Below are 12,959 nucleotides of genomic sequence, written 5' to 3' on the forward strand. Positions count from 1 at the left end.
TTTATTCCATTTACGGAAGGGAGTGGCTAAGAATATAGTGAGATGACCCAGGTTGAAAGGCATGCTAGGGTTGAGCATGAGCAGTTCCAAATTCTGTTACTTCATGCATCCCATATTCAAAGATGGTGGCTCAGTGTGATGAGGGGGTGTGTGGTTTTTACTAGTATAATCAGGCAAAGGTAACGTTAGGTCAGGGCTTCTCCTGACTGCGCATACTGTACTGGCTAGAGCTGGCTGGAACCAGCTTTAGCAGGTGCTGAGAAGTGAGAGGAAACAGTAACTTTTCTTGCAATGATGCAAACATCTGAATAAACATGAGGAGGTGGGAACTCAAACGATGAAAATAGAAACTTCTGCAACCCAGTAAGGGAGGGGCTACTTTAGAGCAGAAGTAGGTTTCATTAACTCCAGCCAAAACAAAGTTTCCCCCAAATAGCACAAATGAAGGAGTATTCTGAAAATGAAGAAATGCTCTGCAAGTATGAAGTGTTATTACCTTTTGGGATAATAACTATAAATTAGGTTTGGGACATTGTGATATCTTGCTTTAAAGTGTTTCTTGTTTTTGCTGTTGTTCAGCTAAGATTACAAAACCACAGGCTATTAAGGCATGAGTCACACGGTATTTCTTTTGCATCCTCACAATTCCTAACAAGGCTCAAGTATAGTTAACACTCAATTCCAATGAAATGAATTAAAGCAATGGCTTTCTTTACCACCGAACTCCTCCCGGGCTAAGTAAGGTTGTTAAACACGTAAGAAATCATCTAGTTTACATACTGTCAATAAAGGCCTTGAAGATAAGAGTCTATCTGAGACAGAAATTCAATGGCATTCAAGCATCTTTACCCATTTCACTCATCCCAATGCTTCCCCATCCAGCAGGGGAGCCCGATTCCCTATAACAGAGATTCAGTTTTTCAGTATGGAATAGTTTGCTTCATGTTTCAGAATTTTGTCTAAGGTCAAATGGTCAAACGTTGCAGTTCTCAAATTTGATATTGTTTTGTGTATGTATGAGTATTTGAGCACTGTTTTCCTTTGGTTGGCCTGATGTTTTTGGATCGCTGGGTCTTATAGGCTATAGCCTCTGAACATAATCATGGCAAGTGCTTGTCTGCAGTTAAGAGCAGTCCGTTAAATGTATGGACCAGGTCCAGTTCCACCAGCTGGGGGTCGGGGTAGGGGTGGCTAGAGATTTTCCTCTCTTCCCGACTGTCCGGTTGTTCAAAGAATCGTTGTCTCGGTCTACGTCGTAAGGATAACCTAACTGTAAATAAAATAAAGTGAGCTTAGTATAAACGCAATGCGATGCTTTACAGCTGGTGTTTATGACTCGGTTCCCTCCGAGGCCTGAGCTGACTTGCGCCCCAAATTCCGTAGGCCACCCTAAACCGGTGGGACGGGAACGAAGGAGTTCATTAAACTCCCGAACAGATGCTAATGTCTGAACTGCTGTGCAAAATTCAGGACTTCGAGATGGCACGGGTGCAGAGCAGCTCAGCTTTGCTGCTAAGCAAGCCGATCTCCAGGCTGACGGCCTGTAAGCCCGCGAGGCTTCGCCCTCTGCGCCGCGCAGACCAATGATCCAGCGCAGATGAAGGGGATGATGAGGTTGACATCTGGGTGGGGCTTGGGAGAAGAGCCGGGACCGCCGCGGCCCAATCGAACTTGAGACTATACCCAGGGCCCAAGGCGCCGACCAATCGGAGGGCGACGTGCCTGCCTATCACGCCTAGGGTTGCCCGGCGCCGCGGCGAGTGTAAGCCAATGAGAGAAAAGCTGAACATTGAAAGAGCGGCGCTGATTAGTGAATTTGAGTGGCTTGGATGAAAGGCCACTTGTGATTCGTCTTAATAAAACTAATGCGCCCATGGGCTGAAACTGGCCGGACTGAGAGGTGTGAGTAAGGGCCGGGGGGAAAAAGGATGCCAAGTGAGGTAGGCGGAGGTGAGGAAAGTGGGGTGAATCGTTGGAGGGGCGAGGGGCGAGGGGCTAAGGCCGGGCTGGGGAGGCCGGAAGGTGGCGGTGCGGACGCCTGTGCGCGGGCCTCATTGGCCGCCCTCTGGACGACCTGGACTCCAGGCCCGGCCGCCAGTATATCGCTAACTGGAGTCCGAGGATGAAGGACTGTTTTCTTTTTCATGCGCGTAGAAAAATAAAATGTCAGTGCCTGACTCAGATTCCCTGTGGCAGAAACCTTAATCTCTGTCTAGACCCGGTGAGCATTATGAAGATGAGCGGGGTGGAAATGCCTTCCTGGGTCTGGGTCAGCATCAGGGCCGGGGCGGGAGCCGCCGACCCAGGGAGACCGAGTCGTGGCGGCACCTGCACATCTCCACGCCGCCGGCAGAGGTGCGAGGATGCGATGGGAATTCCGATCGAACAGCCCCCCGAGTCCCACCCTCGACCATGCAGGTGCTGAGAGATGATGCCACCCCCCGCGGTATTTAGGTAGCTTTGCAATCGATCTCTTCCAGCCGTGCATTTTTACTTAATTACAAAGGTAAAGACATTATCCTAACATTGCAAAGCTTGATCGATGCTGAAGTGTTGAACGTAGAAAAGGGAACGTGTGAAAGTCCCCCCCCCCACACACACACACTTGTTTTTAAAGGTTTGCAACAGATATAAAATTAAATGAAGAGAAAACCTCCAGAAGGGCAATTCACCCCTATAGTGCACTGGATTCTGTTGTTTTCAAGGGTTGGAGTCATTTGTGAAAATAGAGAAAGGGGTGACTATCTCCCACCAGCAGCAGCACTTCGGCCACCTGTTACTCTCCACGGAATCAGCTTTACGCCGGTTGGTTGTCATCTTATAAAGGCCACTGGTATTCTCTTTCATGGGACGGTGTGGTGTGAGCAGTGTATTTTTAATTCCAGTAGTCTTCTTTATGTGCAGAGATCAGTCACCTTAATGCTTGCCTCACCATCGATTTTTCTCTGAGCTAGCTGAAGGGGTATGCAAATTCAACCGTGAAAGAATGCACTGTGTATATATCCAAGAAGTTTTTGACAAACTGCATTTCCTCAGAAAGATCTCACAGTATGAGCACAGCAGAAAGAAATTGGCCCTTGGGTTGCCCTTGTCAGCTACTGAACAGGGTGTTCAGATGTGGATTATTTTATTCCCACTCCAGAGTCCCTCATTTAAATGCCACAGACAGTAAGTAAATGGACTTAACTCTTGACATTGATTGACTAAACCATCAGTCCTTAAAAGCCTGAGACATTAAATCAAAACCGTGTTTATTTTTTTATTAGACTTTATTTAGTAATAATCATTTAGCTATTCCAGTATGGATATTAACAAGACAGAACAACCAGCCCTTTATTCCTTCCTGGCATCAGCACTCTATACTACATGTACCCCCTTCTTTTGATGTTTAGTAATAACATGCATGGTTTGGTTATAAAATGATGAAGTCCATTCTCATCAGAATTTGGGAATATTTATCTCATTACTTTAAAGCAGACCATATATGGAACCCAATGTCACATCAACTTTTAAGCTCATGTGGTGTAACGAAGGGCAATATTTCTGATGGCATCAGCTTCAGCTAGTATTAGATCTTAAGTTGTTCTGTCTTATTGGTGATGTGTGCAATTTCCAGAACAGCAGCAATTAAACTTAAGTGGTTCTCTTGTTAAGGACAATACCATCAGCTCAGTGAACCAAGCTAGAAACCTGAGTCACCTCTGATGCCTTCTCCCTTGATATCCCTCTCGGCAAATAGGGCACTAAATCCCACTGATTTTGCCTATGTAACTACTATTCAAAGTCTTCACTCCTCCCCATTTCCACTGCTAAATTCAGACCCGTGCAATAGTCTCCGTAATGAATCACCCATCTGTGGTCTCTGATTCCAATTCCTGTGTGCCCTGTCACCAGTTACCTTGTTAAACATTAAGAATGTCCCACTAGACTAATAAATATTAATATTTTGGCCCATATGTTTAAAAATATTTTTTTAAAGAAATAAAACATCACTGAGTTAGTTCAGGTTCCTTTTGTTCTCCTTTCCAGCTCCAGTCCCCTCACTTTCCTCTCCTCCCTAGAGGAAATACTCACCCAGAATTGAGCATCATTCACGCCCATGTTTTTATAATTTTACTGTATATGTGTGCCTTATAAGCAATATATATTATTAATGAATGGGGTTTTTTTGTTGTTATTTTAAAAATACAAGTAGTATACAGTGGGTTTCATTTTGCAGTTTACTTTTTTCACTCAACATTGTTTTTGAGATGTATGTATATCAATACATAAATCAAATTCATTCATTTTAAGGGCCCATTATGAGTATGTAATATTGTATCCATTCCCTTATCGTGGCCATTTAGTTTTTTTTCTGATATGTTGCTAATATGAATAAAGCTTGAATGTTCATTCATGTACACGTCTCTTTGTGCAAGACTTTTTCTAGAGCATTGTTTCTCAAAGGGGTGGTGCTGTGCCATGGAGGCACTTTGGAATTTGAGAGGGGGTACTTGGCTGTTAATGTGATTGGAAGGCATCAGTAGGGCTGACAGAGTAGGGCCTATGGATACTGGATGTTCTGCAGTGCAGGGGCAGTCCCTCACCACTTGTGAATATCCTGCAGAATACTTTATTTGGGTGAAAAAACCTGGTTATAATGATCTGAGCTAGAACCTAACTTCAGTTTTCATATACACCTAATGTACTTGGGGGCACCATTTAGTATGGTAAAGTTGCCAGTAATGCAACTCTAATGTAAATCAAGGGAGAATTGTACTGACTTGTGGTTTGGAACTTTAACGTTAAAGAGTTGTTCACCACTCAGAAAAATCGCATAACTGAAGGCAGTACAGCTCGTGGTATTTGGGTTGGCCAGCACGACACACTTGCCTCAGTCTGCATTTGTAGTTTCTTCGTTCGTGGTGATTCTAAGTTTAGCTGCGAGCATCTGACTACTGTACTTCATTATGTATTCTGGACTAGTCAGCCTGAACATTTGTATATTAAACATATGTTATTTTATTATAAATTACTTTCCATCCATAATTGCAGCACAACATAGAGGTTTAGTTTTATTATTTTCCAGTTGGCTAACCACTTGTCCCAATACCATCTACGAATTCCTTAATCCACTGAATTATAAAACCACTGTGTCGTTTATGTGGGTCTCATGCACGCATGGATCTATTTCTGGGTTCTCTATTCTCCTCTGGTCTATTTGTCTTTGTGCCCTTTTCACAGTTTTAATTACTTTGGTTTTATGATGTGGCTCTGTAACAAGAAAGGCAAGTTTCCATCCTAGTTCTCAAAATTGCTTTGGCTGTTCTTGTGGTTTTGCTCTTCCATATGAATTTAGGATCTGTTTTAAAGTTCTGTAAGAAATTATTTTGAGATTTTGGTTCGGATCTCATTGAATTTATAGATTAATTTAAGAATGATGGAAATTTTTCAGTATGGAGCCATCCTATCCAGGAATATGGGGTTTTTCTCTATGCGAATCTTTTTTTTTTTACATCTTTGAATAAAGGTTTATCATTTTCTTTATAAAAATTGCATACAGCTCATTGTATTTATTCTAGTTATTAGACACAAACACACATCACTTTATTATGGAAAGTTTCTGATTTATTCAAAGTTTAGGAAACAGCATGACAAACACCCATGTACCCCTCACCCTGATTCAGCAGTTAACTCATGGGCGATTCTTGTTTCATGTTAGCTCCCTTCATCATCTCTCCCCCAATAAATGAAGTTCCTAGACACCATTCTTTTATCTATATACATCAGTATGTATTTTGTGAGTATGCATATATATATAATAATTTACAAAATATAACCAAAATACTGTCACATTTTTAAAGAAACATTTTTTCGCTAAAAAAAAGCCCACAATAATTCCCTCATACCACATATGCAGATAGCATTCTAATTTCCCTAGTTTCAATTTATTATTATTATTTTTTATTAATTAATTAATTAATTAATTTTTTTTTTTGCATGGGCAGGCACTGGGACTCAAACTCGGGTCTCTGGCATGGTAGGGAAGAACTCTGCTTGCTGAGCCACCATGACCTGCCTTTCCCTAGTTTTTATAATTGGTTGGTTTGAATCAGAACCCAAATGAGGTTTACATTTGTAGTTGCTGGTGTGTCTCAAGACTTTTTTAGAGAAGTAATCCTTTTAGTGAAGTGTAACATGCAGGCAGAAAATTGTACAAGTTGTAAGTGTATAGCTAGATACAGTTTAGCAAAATGAACAGACTCACGTAATAACACCCAAACCAAAAAACATGATATTCTCAAACTTACCTCCATGCCCCCTCCAATCACTGCTTCACCCAAAGGTGACCATAATTCAGATTTCAAAGATTAATTGAGTAGCTTTTCACATATTTATTGGCCATTTGGATATCTTCTTTTTTATGTGCCTATTCTTAATTTTTATCTACAATCTTCTGGAAGCTGTATTAAAATCACCTGCTAAGATTGTGGATTTGTCCATTTCTAGTAGTGAGTTAATAATTGTGGCTTAATGTATTTTGAAGCTCTGTGGTTGGGCTCATATTAGTTTCAAGTTCTATATTTTTGACACATTGTTACTTTTTTGTGAATGTTTATCCCTATTAGTAATTTTCAAAGCATTAAATTCTATTTTGATTGATATTAATATTGCTTTACCAGTTTATGCTTTATTTTGTTTGGCTAATTTTTAATTTTGTTAGTTTTTATTTTGTATGCCTTTTTCAGTCTGTATTTTCAGCCTTTTTCATTGTGTGTTTGGTGTAGCTTTTGTAAAGAGCATTTTTTTTTAAAAAAATTCAATATGAGTATCTCTTTTAATAGTCTAGTATAGTGTATTTGCATTTATGGTAATTGTTACTTTACAACAATTTTTATTATAGTAACATACATAACATACTATTTGCTATTCTTACCATTTTAAAGTGTATAATTCATTGGCATTACATTCACGTTGTCATGCAACCATACTTGGGTTTATTTTTACAATCCTATTTTGTAATTTCTGTTTTCCTTCCTTTTTTTGTTTCCTTTCCCTCCTGCCTTCTGTTTTCCTCATTTTTTTCCCACTCTACTATACGGTGGAAGTTATTCCTTCTATTTCTTTTATTTGGTGTTTACCTATATGTTTTTTAAACAAGTATATTTAACTTCACAGAGTCTACAAGTTCTCAATAACTTTTACTTCCTCCAGAACAAAACAGTCTCGATAGAATGCTCTAACTCTGAACTGTCTTTTTCCGTTTTCCATATAACTGTTGACTACTATTAGTTTTCCTAGTTTTAACCCCTCAAAAATTGTCATTATTATTGTTATAGAAAATTTTACTATCAGCATTTCTCAGTGATTTTTACACCTTTCCTCCTTAAATTTCATGCCTTCTTTCTTGGTTCATTTTCCTTCTTGCTGAAGTATGTCTGTGAGGAGCTCTTTCACTAAAGATCTAAGAGAGGCAAATTCCATTTGTCTTCATATGTCTGAAGACGTCTTTATTTTGTATTCACTTTTGAATGACAGTTTACTGGGTATAAAACTCTGATTAGGTGTTTATTTTTCTCCGCGGTTTGAAGATATTCCATTGTATTTTGCCATTTCCTATTAGCTCATAGGAAATCTATTATATATAGTAGCTTTGAAGGTATCTTCTTGCCTCTGCTGTTTTATTGCTGTCCTCTATAAGAAGACTGAATGGAAATTTAACATTTTTTAAATTGTGAAATACAACATATATACAAAAAAAGCAATAAATTTCCAAGTACATTTTTTTATTAATTAAAGAAAAAAAAGAAATTAACACAACATTTAGAAATCATTCCATTCTACATATGCAATCAGTAATTCTTAACATCATCACATAGATGCATGATCATCATTTCTTAGTACATTTGCATCGATTTAGGAAAAGAACTAGCAAAACAACAGAAAAAGATATAGAATGTTAATATAGAGAAAAAATAAAAATAATAATAATAGTAAAAAAAAAGACACAAACAAACAAACAGACAAACAAACAAAAAAACCTATAGCTCAGATGCAGCTTCATTCAGTGTTTTAACATGATTACTTTACAATTAGGTATTATTGTGCTGTCCATTTTTGAGTTTTTGAATCTAGTCCTGTTGCACAGTCTGTATCCCTTCAGCTCCAATTACCCATTGTCTTACCCTGTTTCTAACTCCTGCTGGTCTCTGTTACCAATGACATATTCCAAGTTTATTCTCGAATGTTGGTTCACATCAGTGGGACCATACAGTATTTCTCCTTTAGTTTTTGACTAGACTCACTCAGCATAATGTTCTCTAGGTCCATCCATGTTATTACATGCTTCATAAGTTTATTCTGTCTTAAAGCTGCATAATATTCCATCGTATGTATATACCACAGTTTGTTTAGCCACTCGTCTGTTGATGGACATTTTGGCTGTTTCCATCTCTTTGCAATTGTAAATAACGCTGCTATATACATTGGTGTGCAAATGTCCGTTTGTGTCTTTGCCCTTAAGTCCTCTGAGTAGATACCTAGCAATGGTATTGCTGGGTCGTATGGCAATTCTATATTCAGCTTTTTGAGGAACCGCCAAACTGCCTTCCCCAGTGGTTGCACCATTTGACATTCCCACCAACAGTGGATACGTGTGCCTCTTTCTCCGCATCCTCTCCAGCACTTGTCATTTTCTGTTTTGTTGATAATGGCCATTCTGGTGGGTGTGAGATGATATCTCATTGTGGTTTTGATTTGCATTTCTCTAATGGCCAGGGACATTGAGCATCTCTTCATGTGCCTTTTGGCCATTTGTATTTCCTCTTCTGATAGGTGTCTGTTCAAGTCTTTTTCCCATTTTGTAATTGGGTTGGCTGTCTTTTTGTTGTTGAGTTGGACAATCTCTTTATAAATTCTGGATACTAGACCTTTATCTGATATGTCGTTTCCAAATATTGTCTCCCATTGTGTAGGCTGTCTTTCTACTTTTTTGATGAAGTTCTTTGATGCACAAAAGTGTTTAATTTTGAGGGGACTTCCTGGAAGATGGCGGCTTAGTAAGACGCGCGGATCTTAGTTTCTTCTCCAGGACACCTACTAGGGGAGTAGAAACGATACAGAAAGCGCCCAAAGCCACAACAGAGATAAAAAAGACAGCATACCCCATCCTGGAACGGCTGGCTGGCTGAGAGAAGCAGCTCGGGTGAGATCGCCGAGGCGCGCGGGCCTTACCGGGCGGGGTGGCAAGCGACCGGAGTTACTCCCTTCCCCCTTCCCGGGCCGGCTGGGAGAATTGGAGAGGTGGTCCCCTGAAACCAAGGCGACTGGCGCCCACACCACGCGCAGCCCCCGGACCAACTGAGAGAATTGGATCGGAAACCCCCAGGCCGCGGAGAACGGTGACCCCGTGACTCCCGGGGAACGTGCACTCTCTCGGGCGGGCCGCTGCCGCTGGCGCCCTCCCGCCACGCTTGTTGCCCAGGGCCGACTAGGAAATTCGGACGGGCTCTTTCCCTGGCTGCGGCGACCAGCAACCCTCCCTGCGTTTGGACACCCTCCCTGCGTTCGGACCCCGGGCCGGCTCAAGCCGCTTCGGCTAGCGAACCCCCAGGACGGCGAGAGTTTTCCAAAGTTTAAGGTCCCACAGCACCTTTTACTGGTGGGACCTGCAGACAAACGTGTGCCACGAGCGCCACCTACTGGGCAGGATAAGAAAAACAGAACCCAGAGATTTCACAGAAAAATATTACAACCTTGCTGGGTCCAACACCAAGAGAAATCTGAATAAATGCCCAGACACCAGCAGCAGAAGATAACTGTCCACGCTCAAAAGATTGAGAATATGGCTCAGTCAAAGGAACAAACCAATAGCTCAAATGAGACACAAGAGCTGAGACAACTAATGCTGAATATACGAACAGAAATGGAAAACCTCTTCAAAAATGAAATCGATAAATTGAGGGAGGACATGAAGAGGACATGGGCTGAACATAAAGAAGAAATAGAAAAACTGAAAAAACAAATCGCAGAACTTATGGAAGTGAAGGATAAAGTAGCAAACATAGAAAAAATAATGGATAGCTACAATGATAGATTTAAAGAGACAGAAGATAGAATTAGTGATTTGGAGGATGGAACATCTGAATTCCAAAAAGAAACAGAAACTATAGGGAAAAGAATGGAAAAATTTGAACAGGGTATCAGGGAACTCAAGGACAATATGAACCGCACAAATATACGTGTTGTGGGTGTCCCAGAAGGAGAAGAGAAGGGAAAAGGAGGAGAAAAACTAATGGAAGAAATTATCACTGAAAATTTCCCAACTCTTATGAAAGACCTAAAATTACAGATCCAAGAAGTGCAGCGCACCCCAAAGAGATTAGACACAAATAGGCGTTCTCCAAGACACTTACTAGTTAGAATGTCAGAGGTCAAAGAGAAAGAGAAGATCTTAAAAGCAGCAAGAGAAAAACAATCCATTACATACAAGGGAAACCCAATAAGACTATGTGTAGATTTCTCAGCAGAAACCATGGAAGCTAGAAGACAGGGGGATGATATATTTAAAATACTAAAAGAGAAAAACTGCCAACCAAGACTCCTATATCCAGCAAAATTATCCTTCAAAAATGAGGGAGAAATTAAAACATTCTCAGACAAAAAGTCACTGAAAGAATTTGTGACCAAGAGACCAGCTCTGCAAGAAATACTAAAGGGAGCACTAGAGTCAGATACAAAAAGACAGAAGAGAGAGATATGGAAAAGAGTGTAGAAAGAAGGAAAATCAGATATGATATATATAATATAAAAGGCAAAATGTTAGAGGAAAATATTATCCAAACAGTAATAACACTAAATGTCAATGGACTGAATTCCCCAATCAAAAGACATAGATTGGCAGAATGGATTAAAAAACAGGATCCTTCGATATGCTGTCTACAGGAAACACATCTTAGACCCAAAGATAAACATAGGTTGAAAGTGAAAGGTTGGGAAAAGATATTTCATGCAAATAACAACCAGAAAAGAGCAGGAGTAGCTATACTAATATCCAACAAATTAGACTTCAAATGTAAAACAGTTAAAAGAGACAAAGAAGGACACTATATACTAATAAAAGGAACAATTAAACAAGAAGACATAACAATCATAAATATTTACGCACCGAATCAGAATGCCCCAAAATACGTGAGGAATATACTGCAAACACTGAAAAGAGAAATAGACTCATATACCATAATAGTTGGAGTCTTCAACTCACCACTCTCATCAAGGGACAGAACATCTAGACAGAGGATCAACAAAGAAATAGAGAATCTGAATATTACTATAAATGAACTAGACTTAATAGACATTTATAGGACATTACATCCCACAACAGCAGGATACACCTTTTTCTCAAGTGCTCATGGATCATTCTCAAAGATAGACCATATGCTGGGTCACAAAGCAAGTCTCAACAAATTTAAAAAGATTGAAATCTTACACAACACTTTCTCGGACCATAAAGGAATGATGTTGGAAATCAATAATAGGCAGAGTGCCAGAAAATTCACAAATACGTGGAGGCTCAACAACACACTCCTAAACAACGACTGGGTCAAAGAAGAAATTGCAAGAGAAATTAGCAAATACCTCGAGGCGAATGAAAACGAAAACACAACATATCAAAACTTATGGGACGCAGCAAAGGCAGTGCTAAGAGGGAAATTTATTGCTCTAAATGCCTATATCAGAAAAGAAGAAAAGGCAAAAATTCAGGAATTAACTATCCATTTGGAAGAACTGGAGAAAGAACAGCAAGCTAACCCCAAAGCAAGCAAAAGGAAAGAAATAACAAAGATTAGAGCACAAATAAATGAAATTGAAAACATGAAAACAATAGAGAAAATCAATAAGGCCAGAAGTTGGTTCTATGAGAAAATCAATAAGATTGATGGGCCCTTAGCAAGATTGACAAAAAGAAGAAGAGAGAGGATGCAAATAAATAAGATCAGAAATGGAAGAGGAGACATAACTACTGACCTCACAGAAATAAAGGAGGTAATAACAGGATACTATGAACAACTTTACGCTAATAAATACAACAATTTAGAGGAAATGGACGGGTTCCTGGAAAGACATGAACAACCAACTTTGACTCAAGAAGACATAGATGACCTCAACAAACCAATCACAAGTAAAGAAATTGAATTAGTCATTCAAAAGCTTCCTAAAAAGAAAAGTCCAGGACCAGATGGCTTCACATGTGAATTCTACCAAATGTTCCAGAAAGAATTAGTACCAATTCTCTTCAAACTCTTCAAAAAAATCGAAGTGGAGGGAAAGCTACCTAATTCATTCTATGAAGCCAACATCACCCTCATACCAAAACCAGGCAAAGATATTACAAAAAAAGAAAACTACAGACCAATCTCTCTAATGAATACAGATGCAAAAATCCTCAATAAAATTCTAGCAAATCGTATCCAACAACACATTAAAAGAATTATACATCATGACCAAGTAGGATTCATCCCAGGTATGCAAGGATGGTTCAACATAAGAAAATCAATTAATGTAATACACCATATCAACAAATCAAAGCAGAAAAATCACATGATCATCTCAATTGATGCAGAGAAGGCATTCGACAAGATTCAACATCCTTTCCTGTTGAAAACACTTCAAAAGATAGGAATACAAGGGAACTTCCTTAAAATGATAGAGGGAATATATGAAAAACCCACAGCTAATATCATCCTCAATGGGGAAAAATTGAAAACTTTCCCCCTAAGATCAGGAACAAGACAAGGATGTCCACTATCACCACTATTATTCAACATCGTGTTGGAGGTTCTAGCCAGAGCAATTAGACAAGAAAAAGAAATACAAGGCATCAAAATTGGAAAGGAAGAAGTAAAACTATCACTGTTTGCAGACGATATGATACTATACGTCGAAAACCCGGAAAAATCCACAACAAAACTACTAGAGCT

The 12,959-nt window shown here is 39.6% G+C and overlaps 1 protein-coding gene across 10 annotated transcripts in view; it reads left to right on the top strand.

Moving 5' to 3' along the window:
* The first annotated feature begins 1,830 nt into the window (after positions 1-1,830).
* Positions 1,831-12,959, top strand: part of TMEM218 (transmembrane protein 218) — a 30,111-nt gene continuing 18,982 nt past the window's right edge. For 3 of the 10 annotated variants that reach the window (XM_077112554.1, XM_077112552.1, XM_077112551.1), the window contains exon 1: positions 1,862-1,940. The gene's annotated coding sequence lies outside the window, so the exon portion shown is untranslated. Of the gene's footprint in view, positions 1,951-12,959 lie in introns of all 10 variants that reach the window. The other 7 variants (XM_077112553.1, XM_077112550.1, XM_077112546.1 and 4 more) reach the window with 4 other exon arrangements.

Source organism: Tamandua tetradactyla, chromosome 8 (assembly GCF_023851605.1).
Source record: "Tamandua tetradactyla isolate mTamTet1 chromosome 8, mTamTet1.pri, whole genome shotgun sequence".
Classification (NCBI taxonomy): domain Eukaryota; kingdom Metazoa; phylum Chordata; class Mammalia; order Pilosa; family Myrmecophagidae; genus Tamandua; species Tamandua tetradactyla.